This window comes from Terrapene carolina, unplaced genomic scaffold (assembly GCF_002925995.2).
Source record: "Terrapene carolina triunguis isolate 2854851 unplaced genomic scaffold, T_m_triunguis-2.0 Scaffold194, whole genome shotgun sequence".
NCBI lineage: Eukaryota > Metazoa > Chordata > Testudines > Emydidae > Terrapene > Terrapene triunguis.
Window position 1 is genome coordinate 6,063,778 of NW_020664545.1, and position 18,642 is coordinate 6,082,419.

Below are 18,642 nucleotides of genomic sequence, written 5' to 3' on the forward strand. Positions count from 1 at the left end.
CTGGATCAGTTTCTCGGCTCACAGATATATTTGAGAGTTTGACATTTCGTCCTGATGCACAGCGGCAGGGGTTGGGGAGAGAAATGTCAACCTCTCTGTGATGGGGTGAGATCCCCAGACTAGCCTGCGAGAGTGGAATTGGGCCAGGTGGACCCAATCAGCTAATTAGGTTGCAAACAGGCGCTAATTAGAGAGGCTTACCTGTACAGGAACAGATGAGGTCTATAAAGCCCCGTAGCGGGTTACAACCTGTGCTGCTGAGGAAGTCTGCAGGAAGACAGGCAGCAGTCACTCCCTGGGAAAAGAGAGGAGGATTCTGGGAGCTGGTACTGAGAATGGGAACCAGGCGGGGTAGGAACAGTTCAGGAAAGGAGCAGTCAGGAAGCTCAGAACTACTGAGCTGAGGGTCCCTGCCTCGACTGGACCCAGGGTAGAGGGTGGGCCCAGGTTCACCTACCAGCCACTGAGGGATTGGCACCATGGGGCAGTGAGGGAAGACTGCCTAGGACTGCTAGGGAGATGGGACTTTGCTAATCCGGAAGTGGGGGAACGCAGAACCTGGCTGAAGGGCTGAGTCACAAAGTGGATGCTGTGGGTCCTGGAGCGAGAGGAGCCGCAAACCAGAGTCAGAGTGTCAGCGTGCAAACCACGCACAGGGGCGTCGGCCTCAAGACCTAATCCCCCGAGTGACCAGGAGGAGGCGCCAGACTAGCGGCCAGTGGTGCACCCCGTGACATGCTTTCAAATATTCGCATGCAGAAAAAAACATCTCCCACCCAGAGCTCGAACTGTGGGGCCAGAGTTTGTCACGTAATGTCCTGGAAAAGAGAGAAGGTTTCTCTTGATTGATGCTGGTGTGATCGAGAGCAGAATCTGGCCTGGGATTACCCCGCTCCATTGCTGGTAGAAAGGGAAGAGGAGCTGTCCATAGAGGAGTGGTGCAATTCCAGTGGTGCAAGGTGCTCAGTAGTGATCTGGGTCTTGTGAATTCACCCCTTGCACAGAGCCAGAACAAGGCCTGTGTACCACGCAGGTCAGTCACGTTCTGGGGCGCAGCTCAGACCCTGAGTGCCCCAAAATGCGTCTGCTACTTGGGTTCGTGTTCTGTATTCTGTGCAGCATTGAGTCAACCACCTTGAAGCCAACAGCCTGCCAGCAGTTCTCCCCGACAGACTATGGTCTCTACCAGTTGTGGTTAATGTTAGCAGGTGACACCAACACACGGCCAGACCCTTGGACTTGGCAGTGTTAGGAGGAATACTAAGGTCTGCTTGCTCCTTTAAGGAGACCACCTCCCACCCCACCCCCAGCTTGCCACGTTCAGTGGAATTAACGTTAACTTTAGTACAAACCCAGCACGGTTGGTTCAGATTAACAGTACAAGAATTTTATTCAGAAAAGAAGACAGGATTGTGAGTTCGAGCATAGGTGCTGACTTCGTCTCTACCTGGGGGGTGCTCGACCTCCACGCCCACCCCCACTTCACCCCTTCCTCCAAGCCCCCACCCCACCTCTTCCTGCTCCTGCTCCACCCCAGACTCCACCCCACTCCACCCCTTCCCCCAAGGCCCCCGCCCCGACCCACCTCCTCCCCTGAGCGTGCCTGTCCCCGCTCCTCCCCCTCCCTCCCAGCGCCTCCTGCACGCTGCGGAACAGTTGTTCCACAGCGTGCAGGAGGCACTGGGAGGGAGCGGGTGGAGTTGATCAGTGGGGCCGGCAGTGGGCAGGAGGCGCTGGGAGGGAGGGTGGGAGCTTGGCTGCCGGTGGGTGCTAAGCACCCGCTAATATTTTTTTCCACGGGTGCTCCAGCCCTGGAGCACCCATGGAGTCAGGGCCTATGAGTTTGAGTGTAAGAGATAAAATTAGAAATGGGCGCAAGCAAATGAATGTGAAAATGCATTGAAAATTTCATCTAGCAAGGCTTTGTTTAAGATGGCTTTTCCCACCCACCCTCCTCGGTCAGGATCTCTCCTAAAAGCCCAAATAGGGCCAGCCCTAGATTGTGCCCCAGGGGAGGAGTGTCTTCGGCGCTCCTCTCTATTTGTTAAACTTTTGAATACCTTAGTTTGTATTGCATTTGTAGCCCATTTCACCACTTTGCTGCACGATTTGCATGTATGATTTATCCCTGTTCACAATATCACAGCTGGGGTCTCACTGAACTGCAGTTGGTTCTTTATGTCACTGGCTGACTGGCAACACCGCACCCCTTATCTACCCGCGAGGGCATGGCTGACACCATTCTAGGACGCTCAAGGAAAATGTAGTTCTCAGAAAGTCTGGAAGGTTCCACGAGATTCTACAAAGGTCCAGAACATTCTAGGAGGTCAGTGAAAAATGAATCCACCTGTGGAATACCTGGAACATTTTACTTCAAACGTTCTATTTTCCCTTTTGTCGCTAACAACAAAAATAGCACGCCGAGCCCGGTGCCCCCCGAACCTGGCACCCCAGGTGGGTCGTCGCCTGCCCCTAAATCCAGACCTGGGCCCAAAGGTGCTGGTTTCTTTGGCTTTATAGGCAACAGAGCTAACTTGGGGTTCCCTGCCATTTCTTTTATAGTCCATTGACTCTTTGAAATGGATTCTTCTGAAAGATAACCCCACCCTTGAGTAAAGCTCCTTCAAGCTGTGAGGAAGGCGACATGGAGTCCGGTGATGAAGGATGCGCCAAGCTCTTTCTTCTCCCCCTTGTCTTTGCTGAAATGCAAATTGTTCTGTTTCCTGCCATCTCCTCCCCCTGCTGTCTTGATGGTTCTGTTTACTACTTATATGTAAATTGAGGTAGACCCACATTCCTTTGTTTGGGATAGATCCCGGTTAACAGCTTTTGCCTAGGCAGGGTTGTCTAGTTTTGAAAAGTAAAGTCATACAGGGGGAATTCATAACTTTACAGATGATGTCGCTACATACGTACTTTTCATCGGATGTTATTGACCAGCGAGCGATTTGTTTTCACACGATTCCTCACAAGGCGTATTTTATACAAAGGTTAGGACAATAGTGCAGAGGGTGTGAATCCAGGGTGCTTTGGGCCTAAAAGGCGCATGTTAGCAGTACCCAGACCTTGGGACCTTGTGCTGGGCCATCCACACAGGGGAGAATTTCACCAGCACTGAGCCGAGTTGACTCCAGCTTCTGATCCCTGGTGGAGACGGAGCGAATTGGCTACTATGACAACATCTCCCCATTTTCCCCCAAAGGAAAAAAAAAAAAACCATCCAAAACCCATGGCAGCAAGTCTCAGAGGCTGGGTCTACAGACTCTGGATTGGGCTAGTGACAGCCGTAAAAAGTAGTCCTGGTGATGTTCTGGCTCAGGCTGGGACTTGGGCTCTGAAGTCTGGGGAGGAGGGTGGGTTTCAGGGCCTGAGTTCCAGCCTAGCCAGAATATCTACACGGCTATTTTTAGCCCTGTAGCATGAACCCCAAGTCTGCAGAGCCGGTTTCTGATGCTCACTGCTGCCATTTTGTTGTTGTTGTTTGTTTGTTTGTTTTGTCTTTTTGCTGTGTCGATTACCTTAACAGCTCGCACCATTTCCCTCAATTTCTCACTGTGGGCTCTGATTTTTCCCATCGGGACATACAGGCCTGATTCTGATCCCAGTTATCAATCTGGAGTCACTCCAGTGATGCCAATACAGGCAATGAAATCAACGGAGCTACTCTGGTTTACAGCAGCGTAGCAGAACAAAGGAAGGGCCAGACTGGCTCAGAACAAGGGTCCATCTAGACCCGTAACCTGTCTCTGACAGTGGCCAGCTCCAGATGCTACAGGAAGAGGCAAGAAACCTTGACGTGGGTAATTATGGAATAAGCACCTCCAGAGGAATCTTCTTCCTAACCCCTATTAGTTAGGGAATTGATTATGCCCCGAAGCAGACAGGATTCAAAATGATTTGGAAGGCATGTAAACCAATCTAATATAACCTTGCATAGTCTCATTAGCTGCATAGATGCCCAATCTTCTTTTTAATCCTGCTAAACTCCTGTCCTTGATAATATCCTGTGGCGATGAGTTCCACAGGCCAATCAAGCATTTTGTTCTAAAAGTATTTCCTTTCATCAGAGATCAGAAACTGGCTCATAATCTTACTATAGACACTGACCAGAGCAGCAAAACCCTTTGATTACATACAGATTGGTCCTGAAACTTGTGCAGTTTTTTGCCTTTTCCAGTCTGATACACACAGGACTGGAATTTGACTTCCCTCCGGAGCATGCAGCTGAATGAGAAGCAGTAATCATGTTCATTCCCTTTCACAAAGGGGCAGGGAAATGGGGGAATGTGTAGTTCAGAAAGAGGGCTCCTTCAGGCAACTTCTAGGCAGGCAATTTTCCCAGCATGCCACCCGTGTTCACCTGCCAAGTTACCGTGGGGTCATGGTTTAAATTCAGGATAAGATGTTCCTCCCCCCTTCCTCCCCCCCCGACCACATGGCATCCTGATTGCTGGAGATGAAAAAATCAGAGCTGAATGCAGCATCAAGGCAATTCCCATAGACTGTTAGCTCTGAAAAGGATCTCATTAGCCCCCTGGCTCTCACCCGGAGGTCAAAGGCAATCACCTTTCTTTATCCCAGGCTGTCCTCAAGGGCCAAGCTGGTGTCAGGCCACCTGTCAAGCCCCAGCCGCCCAGAACTGCTTGCTGGAAGAGGAAGTCTCACGCCCTCCTCCCCTTTTCTTTGAAATAAGCCTTGGGCAGCAGGTGGATTTGGGCGCACACTATGTAGCCAGGCTGGGGGAGAAGAGGCGTATTTACCCCCTTAGTGGCTTTGGGCCGCCTCGGGGAGTTTGTGTGTGTGTCGGCCATTCACATGGAAAACCTGCCAACTCCAAGCCAGGAAGACACTCTACGGTCCCAAGCTGAGGGCTTAGTGCCAAAGTCCCTCTTATGGGTCTGCCGGCAGCCCGGGAGGCCCCAGTCCCGATCCCCATCCTGCCAGGTGCTGTACAACTCCAGAGAGAGGCAGTCCCGTTGTTTGGCTTATCCTTGGGGCAAAGACCGTCTCTTGCTCTGTCTGTTCAGTGCCTGGCCCGAGGGGGTCCTGGCCCATGGAGGAAGCTCCACGGCGCTACTGCCATACCCGTTAATAATAGTAACGAACCCATTCCAGAGGCTTTTTGCCCACCGTGGGGATCTTTGGCCTAAAAGCAGGCTGCTACACCAGCTTCTGCCGTCCGGAGACCGCTTTCTGCTTTCAGGATCTGCTTGTCTGTCGCTAGAGGTTTTAAGTGACATTAAGCAGCCTCCTCACCCCCCGCTCATCAAGAGAAACGGGCAAACGAAACGGCCTGCCTGTCGAGAGGAACAGACGCAACCCCGGTCCTCGCCAATGCACCCAGGAGGAGACTCCGCTGGGTTCCAGTAAGCCCGTCATTAAGGGAGCTAGAGACAATCCAGCTTAAAGACTTCTGCAATAAGATCACGGTGCATCAAATCTGTTGCACGCCTAGGGTGCTTTCCGTCGGTGGATCTCAAAGCTCCTTTAGAGACAGCCTCGACCTTGTTCTCACTTACTCCATTCCTGGGCGTGGGGCTTGTGCAAAGGTGGCTTTAAGCCTCAGGGCCTTGGGAAGCAGGGAGTAGCCGCGGCACGGGGCATTCTGGCCACATGCCCAGCCTGCCCCGATGCCAGACCCTGTGCTGTAGTCTGGGGCCGGACCTGGGGGGACACCCTTATACCAGCTTGATGCTGGCTGGAGAGGCCCCAGCACAGAGGGTGTTTACAGAGGGCATGTGGGCGAGACCAAATACCCCAGGTCACCCACGATTGACTCAAACGCTCAGTCTTTACCCAAAGGTAAAACTCCCCTTGGGAACCGAGTTAGCCCGGCATCGAGTACTTTGGAATAGCCCGGCCGGGGATCCTGGTGCAGAAACAGGCCTAAACCCCAGATTGACTGAGCCCTCGTCCCACAGGTTAACCCCGGGCACAGGCAGCAGGGGGACCTGAGCATTGGCAGCCGGAGTCTGTGCGGAAGGGCTGGGCCTGGTTCCTGAGCGGCGGCACTGGAACATGGGGTGCTGCTGGGGTGCGGGATAATAATAGCAACCGAAGGCCCATCCCCTTGGGTGCAAACCCATCTGCCCCATACCATGGAATGGCGGTTTTCCCCCTGCCCCTCAACAACCCCCTGCCCCCTGCTGCAAAGCCCTTTCATTTCCATCAGCTCCAATCAGTGTGTTGGTGGTGAGGGGCTGGAGGGGGAGGGGGGGCTCTTCCTGCATAGCATTGATCCAGGCGTCACAAAAGGCTGCAAAGAGGGCGTCCCCGTATGGCTTTCTGAGCGGGCGCCACGGGTTGAGACCAGCCGACTGACCCACTCACGTTTGCTGTGGCTGGGAGCGGATCTCATGCGTGGCGCTTTTCCGTCCCCCCCTCGCCCAGAGCTCTCTTTCCCCTCCAGGCTCCAAGGGGATGAGCGATGGATGCAGCAGGACAGATGCCCGCCCCCAGACGGCTGAACTTGGGGGGAGAAGTATGTGCCTTGTTTCCATGGGAACAGGAGGAGGAAAGTTTCTTGGGCAGCAGCTCACCTTTGCCTGGCAGACCCTTGAGATGAGCTCAGAGGTGAAAGAGCGACTGGTACCCATGATACCCCCCCCTCCTCTGATTACCGTGGGTGGGGGGATTCAGTGGTAGCCCCCACCCCGCCTGCCCTAGAAAGCCAGCTCCACCCCTCCCCGGATGAGAGGAGATGAGGCAAACAACAGGAGATTCAAATCCCCTCATTAGAGGAGAGTCCTAGGGCTTTTCTTGTTCTCATCGCTGCGTTTCAAGTCGCAGATGAACCTGACATTTCATTCTGCAGCTGAACGAATATATTCCTCCCCCCCCCCACATCTTTCTCCCCAGAGATAAAAAGCTTCCATTGTTCTGAAACATATCAGGGCTCTGCCGAAGCCAAGGAAGGGAGGGGAGGGTTTTTTTTGGAGAGTTTAATGCACCAGGGACCATTCCATCATCATTTCTCAGAGTAGCGAGACACCCCCACACCGCTCCCCACCCCCACGGGGGCAGTTCTTCTCCCCCAGGGTGTATGGAATGGGGGATCCCCACAAACTGTTTGCCTTTGAATGGAAATACCCGCTGCAAACAGGTTGTGGGGGGGGGACCCTATGCGGAAGAGAGAGGAGCAGAGAGGTTTGCAGAAGAAAGCGGAGAGATGCCGCTATCAGACGGTTCTGGTCTTTTGTCGCGTCTACCGTGGGGAGGGCGCCCAGGGGGACGGAATCCAAATCAAAGCACAAACAGCTCTGAACGCACCAGACACAGAAACGCGCTTAATAAAAACAGCCCAGCGCTGCGGAGGAAAAGATTAACCAGCTCCTGACGCGCAGGGCCCTTAAAGCCGACGCAGCCTTCGGGCTATGTGTCTGCAGTGCTCTCTTTTCTTTCTCCCTCCATTTCCCCCCCTTTCCTCCCCCCTCTCCCTTGCCCTCTATTTCTCCTTTCTCTTTTCCTTTTCATCTCTCCTCTCTCTCACTAGCTCCTGCACCGTGGTTGCCGAGCTCTGTACCAGGCAATCCCTGCCCCAAGGAACTTGCATGCAACCTTGTCTTCCTCCCTAATTTCTTTTTGCTCCTTGCTTCCTTCCGGCACATCAGGGGTTAATCTTACTTGAGCACTTGCACCCAAAGAGAGGTTGAAGAAGGCCATGGCTCCTTCTCCAGCTCCCTGCCCCAGGGAAGGGGAACTTGTCTGTTTCGCCAATGCACAGCGAGAGGCAGAGCCTGGGCAGCCAAGGAAATGAACGTGATCGTGAGGCCCTGCCGCTGTCCCTTGGCTTCCCTGGTCTGTTTCTGCAAAGGGCAGGGAGGGTGCTGAGGAAGAGGAGAATTTGTGCGGAAAGATCTGCCCTCGCTCGACCAAAAGGTGCGGGCTGGACGCGGGACTCTGCATGTCTGCTGGAGACAGGCTCGAAATGAAACCCCCGGACGTAAATACGCCTGGACGCTGGATCTGAGCCCCACCCCCGGCTCCTTTTCTGGGATGGGCTGAGCCGAAAAGCCCAGATCCGGACGAGCCCAGTTTGCAGAATCTAAGGGATATTTCATAGGATGCCGCATCCTCCCCTCTGCCTCTACATGAAAGGACGCTAGGGTTGTCTCTCTCTCTCTGTGGGGCCCCGGGGGACTCCAGTTCCATTTCAGAGCTGTCCGTGCAGGTGGGCTCTCAGTCATGAGGGCAGGAGCTGACTGACAGCCCGGCGCTGCTGGGAGATGCTGCTCCCAATTAGGATTGATGGGAAAGGTTGAGGAGAGACCAGAGGCCAGCACATGTCTACTCATGGCTGGTTAAACAATCCACAGAGCGTTTGATCCTGCTGATACAGGTTCGAGCCCTCTTTGGGGCATCTCTTAGTCTAGCCCTATAAGGCAATCACAGGTGAACGGCTCCAGTCCAGAAGCCCCGGCTGTACCTTCCAGCCAACCTGAAGGAGATGAGGACATCCCAACGCACCTCCCTCCTCAGATTCCTTCCCTCTTCAGCCACACCCTAATGAGGCTCTAGGGAGAGTCCAAGCTGCTCCCTGGGTCACAGCGTTGGGGGGGCAGCCAGGCTGGGGGAGCGTGAACGGACAGAGTAAGATGGATGCAAGGCAAGAGAGGGGGAGTGAGGGGGCTTACTGGGGAAGTGAGGGGAGAAAGGAGTCTAGGATGGATTTGGATTTAAGTGGAGATCTGAAAGAGGAGAGAAAGTATGTCCTCCGAGACACCCATTTCTCTAGCTAGCTATCCATCCCCATATACAACTATCTATTCCAGGGGTGGGCAAACTATGGCCCAGGGGCCGCATCCGGCCCTCCAGATGTTTTAATCTGGCCCTCGAGCTCCCACTGAGGAGTGGGATCCAGGGCTTGCCCCGCTCCAGCCAGGGAGCGGGGTCGGGGGCTTGCCCTGCTCTGCACGGCTCCCAGAAGCAGTGGCATGTCCCCCCCTCTGGCTCCTAAGCGTAGGGGCAGCCAAGGGGCTCCGCACGCTGCCCCCACCCCAAGCGCCACCCCCGCAGCTCCCATTGGTCAGGAACCGTGGCCAATGGGAACTGCAGGGGTGGCACCTGCGGAAAGGGCAGCGTGCAGCGCTGCCTGGCTGCACCTCCATGGAGGAGCTGGAGGGGGGGGGGACATACCGCTGCTTCTGGGAGCTGCTTGAGGTAAGTGCCACCCAGAGCCTGCACCCCTGACCCCCTCCTGTGCCCCAACCCCCTTCCCCCTCCCTTCCTTCGAATCCCTCAGTCCCAGCCCGGAGCACCCTCCTGCACCCCCAACCCCTCATCCCCAGCCCCACCCCAAAGCCCTCACCCCCCCTATGCCGCACCCTTTCCCCTCCACCCCAGCCTGGAGCCCCCTCCCGCACCCTGAACTCCTCATTTCTGGCCCCACCCCAGAGCCCGCACCCCCCGCCAGAGCCCTCACCCCCTCCCGCACCCCAACCCCCAATTTTGTGAGCATTCATGGCCTGCCATACAATTTCCATACCCAGATGTGGCCCTTGGGCCAAAAAGTTTGCCCACCCCAATCCGTCTCCATACACACCCATCCATCTATCTATCCATCCCCGTACACACCCATCCATCTATCCATCCATCCCCATACACATCCATCCATCTATCCATCCATCCCCATGCACACCGATCTAATCTATGCCCATGCATACCCATCTGTTTAGAGGTTTATGCCACTCTTCGCAGCCTGGCAGCTGAGCCCCCCGAAGCAGAGACGTGCCCTGAACGAAGGTGCCTAGATGAAAGCAAGCAAGGGGGATGCAGAGTGTGGCAGAGGGAGAGGATGCTGAGGTGGGTAGGGAGCAAGGGAACAAGAGCAGGGCCGAGGCGCACGCCCTGGGGAGGGTGAGGAGCTAGGCGGGGAGCCAGTGCCCAGGTTGGGTGGGGCAGGGGGGTGGAGAGGAGGCTGGGTGTTTGGGCAGCCGGGAGGCGGGGGAGTTGAACTGAGGGCAGCCAAGAAGCCCTATAGGCCAGGTGGTGCAGTCCCTACTGGGGATGCTTAGGGCCACCCGGCGACTCTGTGGGCTCCTGGAGCCGGGGTTTGAGACCATAGACATGGTGGCTGTAGAATGCCCTGGGCCCGGCTGCCGTGTGATCTGCTCCAGACCTTCTTGGGACCTGGTCTCTAGGTGGTTTTGGCAGTGGTCCAATTGGAGCCTCCCCTTCCTCGCCTCATTTGCATAGTGGCTCCCAGGCTGGCTCCGCTCCAATTAGCGAATCCCCCGATTCATTTTTCCCCCCCGCTCGGCAACTTGCATCAGTGTCACCGCTGGCAAGCGGCGGGAAGGAGCTGGGTCTGTCAGGCGGCAGCAGGAGGGGAGGGAAGGACCAGGAGAGCCTCGGTGCCGGGTCACTCACCTCCCTAATGAGCTCCCCACTCACAGGCAGCCCCGCAGCAAAGCTGCAGCCCCAAATTAGCGCCGAGAGCCACCGCGCAATGGAGACGGACGCTGCTATTGAATTGGCCACGAACAAGGGTGGGCTAGTGGAGCCCTCTCCTCAGCTAGTGAAGCGCCCGGCTATTGAAGCCCTCTCGACCTGCACAGTGGGAATCCAGAGCCCCGCAGAAATTCTAGGGGATTTGGAGGTGGGTTTTGGGGAGCGGCCCAGGCTGCTCTTTGTGTCTGGGGAAAAGCCTCACGCTCCAGCTCCATTTCCGAGGCCGGGCGCCCAAGCCGTGCACAGGAGAGCGTGCACGCACACGCCGCTGCACGAGCAGGATGGAGACCAAGGGATTGTGCACAATTATCTGTGGTGCACACGTGTGATTCCCTGGTCCAGGTAACTTTGGGGTGGCTTTGACGGAGACTGAACCACTCGGCTGGAACTCAACTGCATTGGCTTAAACAGCCCCATGGGGAAGTGTTGCTGTGATCTAAGGGATACTAATATGAGAACCATCACATCTGATCTCCATCGGCAAGGACCGAACCCGGAACGGACAATAGGAGCCTCCCCAGCAGATGCACCTCTTCTGTGGCTCAGGCTGACGAGCGATGAACAGAAGGTTGCCTTAGCATCTGCTTTGAGTGTCACTGAGCAACAGGCCAAGATGGGATGAGACCTCCCCCGCCCCACCCCACTGACCGGGGGGGTCGGGGTCACTGCAGAGCCCTGTTTGAGATCACCCAGAGCGGAGGGTTAATAGTGCATCAAAGACAGGGTGACCTTTGTACCTTTTCATTTCACCTGCTGCTCCTTTTCCTCTCCATTATCTGCCTGGGTGCCTGTGGATTTCATTTCCATATTCATGGCGTTTTAATGACCCTGTGATATCTTGACGTTCTGCAATTAAATGGGGACTATTTTCTGGATTATTATCTGCATAGGAGAAGTTGTGGCAATTGCACAGGGGAGGGAGAGGTGTGGGCGAGGGCATTAATTACATTTCACAGGCCAGCAGGATCTTCGGCGATCCTTTTCTTTGTTCGTGCTAGGAGAGGTTGGGACTGGAATAGCTTGGAGTTCCCCTGTGGCCAAAGCTCCTGCCCCGATCCCTACAACGCCTCCTGCTGGGGAAGGCTGAGCGCCTCTATAGCTAGAGATACTCACACATGCGAGATCTGAGCCGCACCTACCCTCATGCACGTGTGTGAGCACACATAGGACCTGACCCAAGCTTTCTGCCACCTGCTGTTAGCCTAGATAACAGTAATACATCACGCTCACCTTAAGCCTTCTCCTAATCTAGGGCATTTTTAATGCAGGATTTCTCTGACCCCTGCCCCTACTTTCCTCTGCCTTAAACCCTTGAATACTCCTGGGTTGAAATTAATAGAGCCCCACTGGTTGGACTGCCAGGCTGAGTCAGCAGACGTGCCCTGCATCTATGCATATGTGCCTAGCCCCAGGCACAAGGATGACCCAGCAGAATAGCTCTGCATCTCTCTGCAGGCTCCTAGAATCTGACCCCCTGTTGCAGTAAATTATCCTTGAACAGTGAAAACAATTGTGGTTCCTGGATCCTGCTCTATCTAAAATGGACTCTTCCCTTTGGGCTAGCAGCTCTTCCTACACCTGCTCGATGGATTATGCATGTGATAGTTTTCGGAGCAGTGTTTGAAGGATACCTAGTGGTTGGAACAGAGGGTGAGAAGCCAGGATGCCGGGATTCTGGGCTTGCTGTGTGAACTTGGACAAGTTCCTTCTCTCTGTGAGCCCATCCATAAAATGGTGTGAATGATACTTCCCTACCTGTATCGCATTAGCTAGTGTCGGTGAAGCATTTTAAAGCACAAACTGTGATCTGTTTATCTATCTTTCTCTCTAAAGTGAGTCTCAACCTTAACTATAGCCAAACTGCCTATCTCCGTACGTACTCCATTAGCTATCTATTGTTACAGCATCCCCTGGCAAGGAATTCCACAGGTTGACTGTGCATTGTGTGAAGAAATACTTCCTTTTGTTAGTTTTAGACCTGCCGCCTATTAATTTCATTGGGTGACCCCCTGGTTCTTGCGTTCTGTGAAGAGGCAAGTAACACGTCCTTATTCACTTTCTCCACACCATTCATGATTGGACAGACCTCTATCATCTCCCCCCTCACTCGTCTCTTTTCCAAGCCGAACAGACCCCATCTTTTTAATCTCTCCTGTGGAAGCTCTTCCATGCCCCTAATCATTTTTTGTTGCCTTTAATAAGTTGCCCAGTGTGTATGTGGCACCCCTGTCCTCTCCTAGTTGGAATCAGATTGCTCATCCATGTGTCATAGACCCTGTACTGCTAACCACTCACAGAGACTCTCTTGCCATGCTACTGGCAGCCCCCCTGAAGCTGGAGCTGACTGGTCATGGCCTGCGGCACAGAAGTGGCTGTGAGGTTCCTTAGTAGCCAGGGAATTGCTACAATGAGACAGGCCTCCTAGCCATAAAGAAGTGGGCACAGGCAGCAGCTGAGGAGAGAGCTCCGGTTCCCGCTGCTTGTGTTGATCCCACGTCCCCAGGGCGCCCTCCTCCCAGGCTTCTCCGCTGTGCAGTGATAGATTGGCCTTCAATCGAAAACCTTGTTAAACGTTTCCACCCAGGGCTGCACAGAGGGACTTTTCACAGGCACATCAGGGGAGAATCGACCCAGCTGCAGAGCTCTGGGGCTGGGCATGGCTTATGAGCAGCGGGGGGCCGGGGGGGCCGAATCGACTGAGGCCAAGCCAAGGACTGGGTTTAGCAAGGCCTGTACTTGCCGTTCTCTGCTGCTACCTCACCCCGGGGAGGAGCTGGCTTCCCTAATCTATTTTCCTCTGTGAAAAATGAAGCCAACAGAATCCGTGCCCTGCAATCAGCATCCTAATGACCAGAGGTCAACGGTGCAGCCGTCTGGCAGAAGGGGCCATGGCAGCATGAGAGGAGGAGAGGAAATAGAGAAGGATGAAGACAGGGGAACCAAAGGGACTGATTCTCCACTCTCTGACTCTGGTCAATGTCAAGGGTCACTCCCATCAAGCCATGGGGTGCGGGAGAAGAGAATTGGGCCACTGTTGACCCACAGGCCCCAGTGCTCAAAGTCCCGACCCAAAGCCCCAGGAAGACAGCAGAGCTGGTTGGAAAAGGGTATTGGCCAAGAAGCAAGGGGAGAATTTTACAGGTCCCGCCACCCACGTTTTTTCATGGACGTTTTTTGAATTTTCAACCAACAAAAAAAAAAAAAATCCCCCATATCTTTCATTTTTCAAAAGCAGCTGGAATTCTGGAGGCCCGGCTGGTTAGGAAAACAGAGACGTTCGGGGCTTTTTGTCGAAAAACCATGGAAAAAATCCGAACGGGATGAAAAATTCTCCCCAACGATTTACGCGTTCAAAACATTGTTTCCGACCGAGCAACAACAACCCGCTCTTGACGTCGGCTAGTGTCTTTGTGCTGCTTTCCGTGGTCTTTGGACTGCCCCAAGCCAGCGCCAATTCATTGCTGCTTACATCGAAAGAACCAAGATGACACAGCCCTTGAGGGGCACCGGAGAGAGTCGGACCACCCCAACATTAGGGGTTTCTAGGCCCCAGTCCTGGTAGGTACCGAGTGGTATGGTGCCAGGGTTATTAACACCTCCCTTATTTGGCACCAGCGCTTTTGGATCTGTAACGATCACAGCCGTCAGGACCTCAGTTGGATTTCTCATCTATTTTAACACTGGATGGGGCCCTCTGGATTCAATTAGGGGCAGCAGAATAGACAGCGGTGGGTCTGAACTAACCCACTAAGGAGCCAACTCAATGGGAGAAGCTGTTGCTCATCCTGGAGGGAAATAGAGCTGAAGGGAGAGCCATGTACCCTGATCCACCAGACCAGCACAGGCCAGTGGACAGGGGGACAGGTGCTGGGGAAGCTGTTGTGTTAATGATGTAGGATTCTGTGCTCCCTGGGCATTCTCTGCTTAGCCCTCACCATGCAAAGGGATTGGGTCTTACAGTATCAGAGGCACTAGCAGCTCTGTCCCTGGCTGTGTGTGTGTGTGTGTGTGTGTGTGTGTGCACGCAGTGAGTCTGGCTCGGTGTCTCTGGGGGCAGTAGGGGGTGTTTGTATCTCTCTGCCTTTATCTAGGGGTGACTCTATATGTCCATGTATGCGGTGTGTCTGGCTGCATTGGTGTTGATGTGGTATGGCTTTGTGTGTGTGTGTGCGCTTGGTGTCCGTGTGTGGTGTGGAGGTTTGTGTCTCGTGTGTGGGTGTGCATGTGTGGTGGTGTCTGTGTGCGTGGTTGTGTCTATTTGTGATTGGGATTGTGTCTGTGGGTGGGTGTTGGTAGATGATTGTATCTGAGGGAGCGTGTTTGTGCATGGGTGTGACTGTATCTATGTGTGTGCGAGGGTGTTTTTGGCTGGGGGTGGCTTTGAGTCTGGGTGTGCTTGTCTCCAGCACCTGGGAAGATAAGCACTAACCTCGGGCGCTCAGTGGGGAAACCTACCAGGGCTGGGGCCCGCTGGGTGCGCCCAGGGCTGACGGCCCCCCATGCAGCCCAGCCTCCCCTGGGCCCAGCCAGCCCCCGGCCTTCGGTCTCCATAGAGAAGCCATTAAGATCAGGAACGGAGATATGGGCAGCTGAGCTGCTCGCATCTGCTGCCCCGGCCGTGGGGGCTGTAATTAGGTTTCAATCCTGGGAGCCGTGTGGAGCTGGGAGCTGGAGCTGGGAGGGGACGGCTCTGTTGCTTTGGGAGCAAGGGCGGGGGGCATAGAGAATGGATCCCTCCTCCCCGATTCCACCCCTCTTCCCCTCGGCAACAGGGCTGGGCTGCAGGGAAGATATCGAGGCTGCTGGACCCTGCCAGACCTGGTGGTTCCCTCGGTCTCCCTTGCTGCCAGCCTGCGTGGCTGGCGGTCACCCCACAGGCTCTCCCAGGGGAGCCTGGGGGCCATACAGCCTGCTAATCCCAGCCCCTTCTCCACCCCACCCAAAGCCCTTCCGCTCATGGCCCTGGCCGGCCGGAGCACTGATATCTCGGGGGGGGGAGGAGAGGAGAGAGTAAGAGGGGGGCCAGCCCATGGCAGGAGGGGCACGGAGCGGGCATGGGAGCAGGTGGGCAGTGACCCCAAACGTGGGGGACCAGGCCCGACACTGGCTGAAGAAGCCGAGGGGCTGCGTTCAGGTGCTGTTAGCAAGCAGGGCTGAGGCTGGGGGTGGGGGGACCTGTCAGGAGCGGGGGGACAGACGGCAGATCAGCCCCAGTGCCCCCCCCTCCCATGCCCAGCAGTCTCCTTTCCGAGGGACCTTTGAAGATGCAGCTGCTAACAAGCTGTTTTTACGGGCGACAGGCAGCGGGGGGAGCGGGGGAGGCTGGTGGAATAAAGAGGGAGCTGAAAAACACCTTTTCATCCAGCTGTTTGATCTAAAGGACAGCGCTGAATTCATTAGGATCCTTGCCAGCACGGCCGGCCCTCGGCGCTGGGCAGGGAGGACCCTGGTCCCAAAGAGCCGGGGAGGAGGTGGGACAGGAACAGACACACGGATGGACACAGCCAGACACGCCACACAGTACATACAGTGTACACGCCATGTCACACACAGACACACCAGCACACGTCTAGACATACAGACGCAGATGTACACACTGAGACACCCACAGACATGCAATGTAAGTGCCAACACACACACACGCAAACACTCTGAGACACAAAATGTACAGACACTCAGATGTACACAGTGGGACGCACAGACAGACAGTGTACACACCAAGACACATGCACACACAGACATACACACTGACACACAGACATACACCTAGACATACAGATACAGGCTCTCATGGACTCCCCAAGACACACATAAACACACAAAGGACCCATCCAGACACACACAGCACACACACAACACAGGCTAATACACAGCCACACAAGCCCAGCCATACACACTGAGGCACACCCAGATCTATATTGTACATGCCGCGACACGCAGAGAGAGCCACAAACACACACACGCACCTGCAGAAATGCACACAGACCTGTGTGTACATGCACCCCTGCGGCGCTCCACACACGCACACAAACACACACGACCCACCACAGCAGAGTCGCACACCCAGACGTGTACGCAGATACACACGCACAGAGCCACCTGCAAATACACACTTCACAGAGCCACACAAAAATACTCTGACGCCCCACTACACAGATGTGCCCATGCATGCCCGGAGCAATGGGCTGGGAGCGACATTGAAGTGTGTCTGTGTGTGTGTCCATACATGGGTGCAGGTTGTGCTGGGAAATGCCTGCCTTTGGATTGCCACGCATGCCTTAGGGCTCTGCAAACATACCCAGAAAGCGTGGCATTTTCCGGGGCCCTTTCCGCCACCAACCAGGAACCAAAATACCCTGAGACGCCCCAAGTCTGTTTGATTCCTCCCTTGCCCCCCGCCCCTGCCCCCAACTTCTCCCCAGAAAACACCTATGAAAAAAACAGAAACCTAAATATTGGAAACCCAAAGACAACCCCTCCAGAACTCACATCCCCCCTTTGTATACCTGGGGGTGGAGTGTGCTTGCTTGCACTGCTCTCTCTGCAGTTTCCATGGGTGTGTGCTTCTGTGCGTGTGCACGTGTGTGTGTGTATGTGTGTGTATTCATACAGCAAATGCTCATATCTCTGCCTATCTGTGTAAGCACTGCGTGTGCATTTGGTCCCTGCAGGATCCACATATGTGTGTGTTTGTCTAGGCACATGTGCGGCTGTATGTTTTACAGTAGGTCAAGAATCAGGGCCCCCCGTTTACTGGTGTCGAAAAACTCCCGCACACCCGTTTGTGCGCACACCCAGCCAGGCAGACCCGGGCTCCCCGTTTCAGTTCAGGGCTACGTACTTCGGTAGCATGGCAGGGAAGAGACGTGGGATGATTTAGTTGGGGATTGGTCCTGCTTTGAGCAGGGGGTTGGACTAGATGACCTCCTGAGGTCCCTTCCAACGCTAATATTCTATGATTCTATGTGTGGCCGAAGTTAAACCCAGCCCTGCCCAGCCAGGGGCTTCCCAGAGCCCACAGGCTGCCAGACCACGTGTCTGTGCTATTGCTCTTGGGCCAGATCCTGAGGGCCTGATTCTTCTCTCACTGACGCTGGTGCAACTACTGAAGTCAATGGACCGACCCTGAGCGTAGCGAGCTCAGAACCAGGTTTTCGCTCGTTGTTCTGTTCCATCGCCCAGTGACCCCCCCTGGGAGCAAGGCTCCCGGGGCAGCAGTTGCCGGCAGCACCTGGAGCCGCCCCCACACATGCTGAGCTCCATCTGGCCACGTCTCAGTGAAGCAGCCGGGTTGCAGGCCTGGGCTACGCGCATTAACAGCCCTTCCCCCATGCGCGCCGGGGCTGCCGGGCCATCTCACTTGATATATTAGCCACGCTGGGCCGCAGCCTGGACTCAAGCGCTGGCTCCCCTGGGACCCGCAATGGATTTTTCAACAGCTTGGAATCGGAGCAGTGTTCCCCTCTTTCCTGCCAGGGAACCGTGTGTGCATTGCCTTGGGCCTTTGAGTTCCCTCCTTCCAGCCCTGCTGCCTGTGCACCCCAAGGCCATTTCCCCATCCCCCTGGGGGAAGGGGTGTCCGGACCCAGGGCACAGCCTGGAGTCGCACTGGGCCAGGGAGGCCCTGCCCCTCAGCAGCTGCAGGGCATGGGGTGGGCAGAGGGACAGTTTAAAAGGGCACTTCTAGCCCAGTGACAGGGTGCATGGGAGCCGGGGGCAGAGTGACTGCCCCCTTGCCTAGGCCGCTCTGGGAGCAGGGATCCAGGGATCTCTTTGGAGCCGAGAACCCCCCCAGAGGCCCAGAAGAACAGGACGTTGTCCCAGCAGATGAAGCAGATACTGAGACTGTGACCACACCCGTGCCAGAGCCCGGTAGGCCGTGACCCAGCAGGGAGCGTAATTTGGGGTGGACCAATGAGTAGTCCGGCCACTGCGACACCCCTTAAGGGCCCTGCGTCGGGACCGGTGAAGAGGGAAGCCTGGGGCCGTCTCCCCTGCTCTCACTTCCCTCTGTTGTGCCCGAACCCCCAAAGAGGGGACACAAAGAAGAGACGGAGGCCTGCTATATACAGCCTGCCAAGGCCCCTCCAGGACAGGCAGACTGGAAAGACCTGTGACGCCACTGCCTGACCACTAGGCCAGCTGGCTAGAGGGCTGAGCCGCTGCACCAGAGCTCCCCGAATCAGCCCCCCC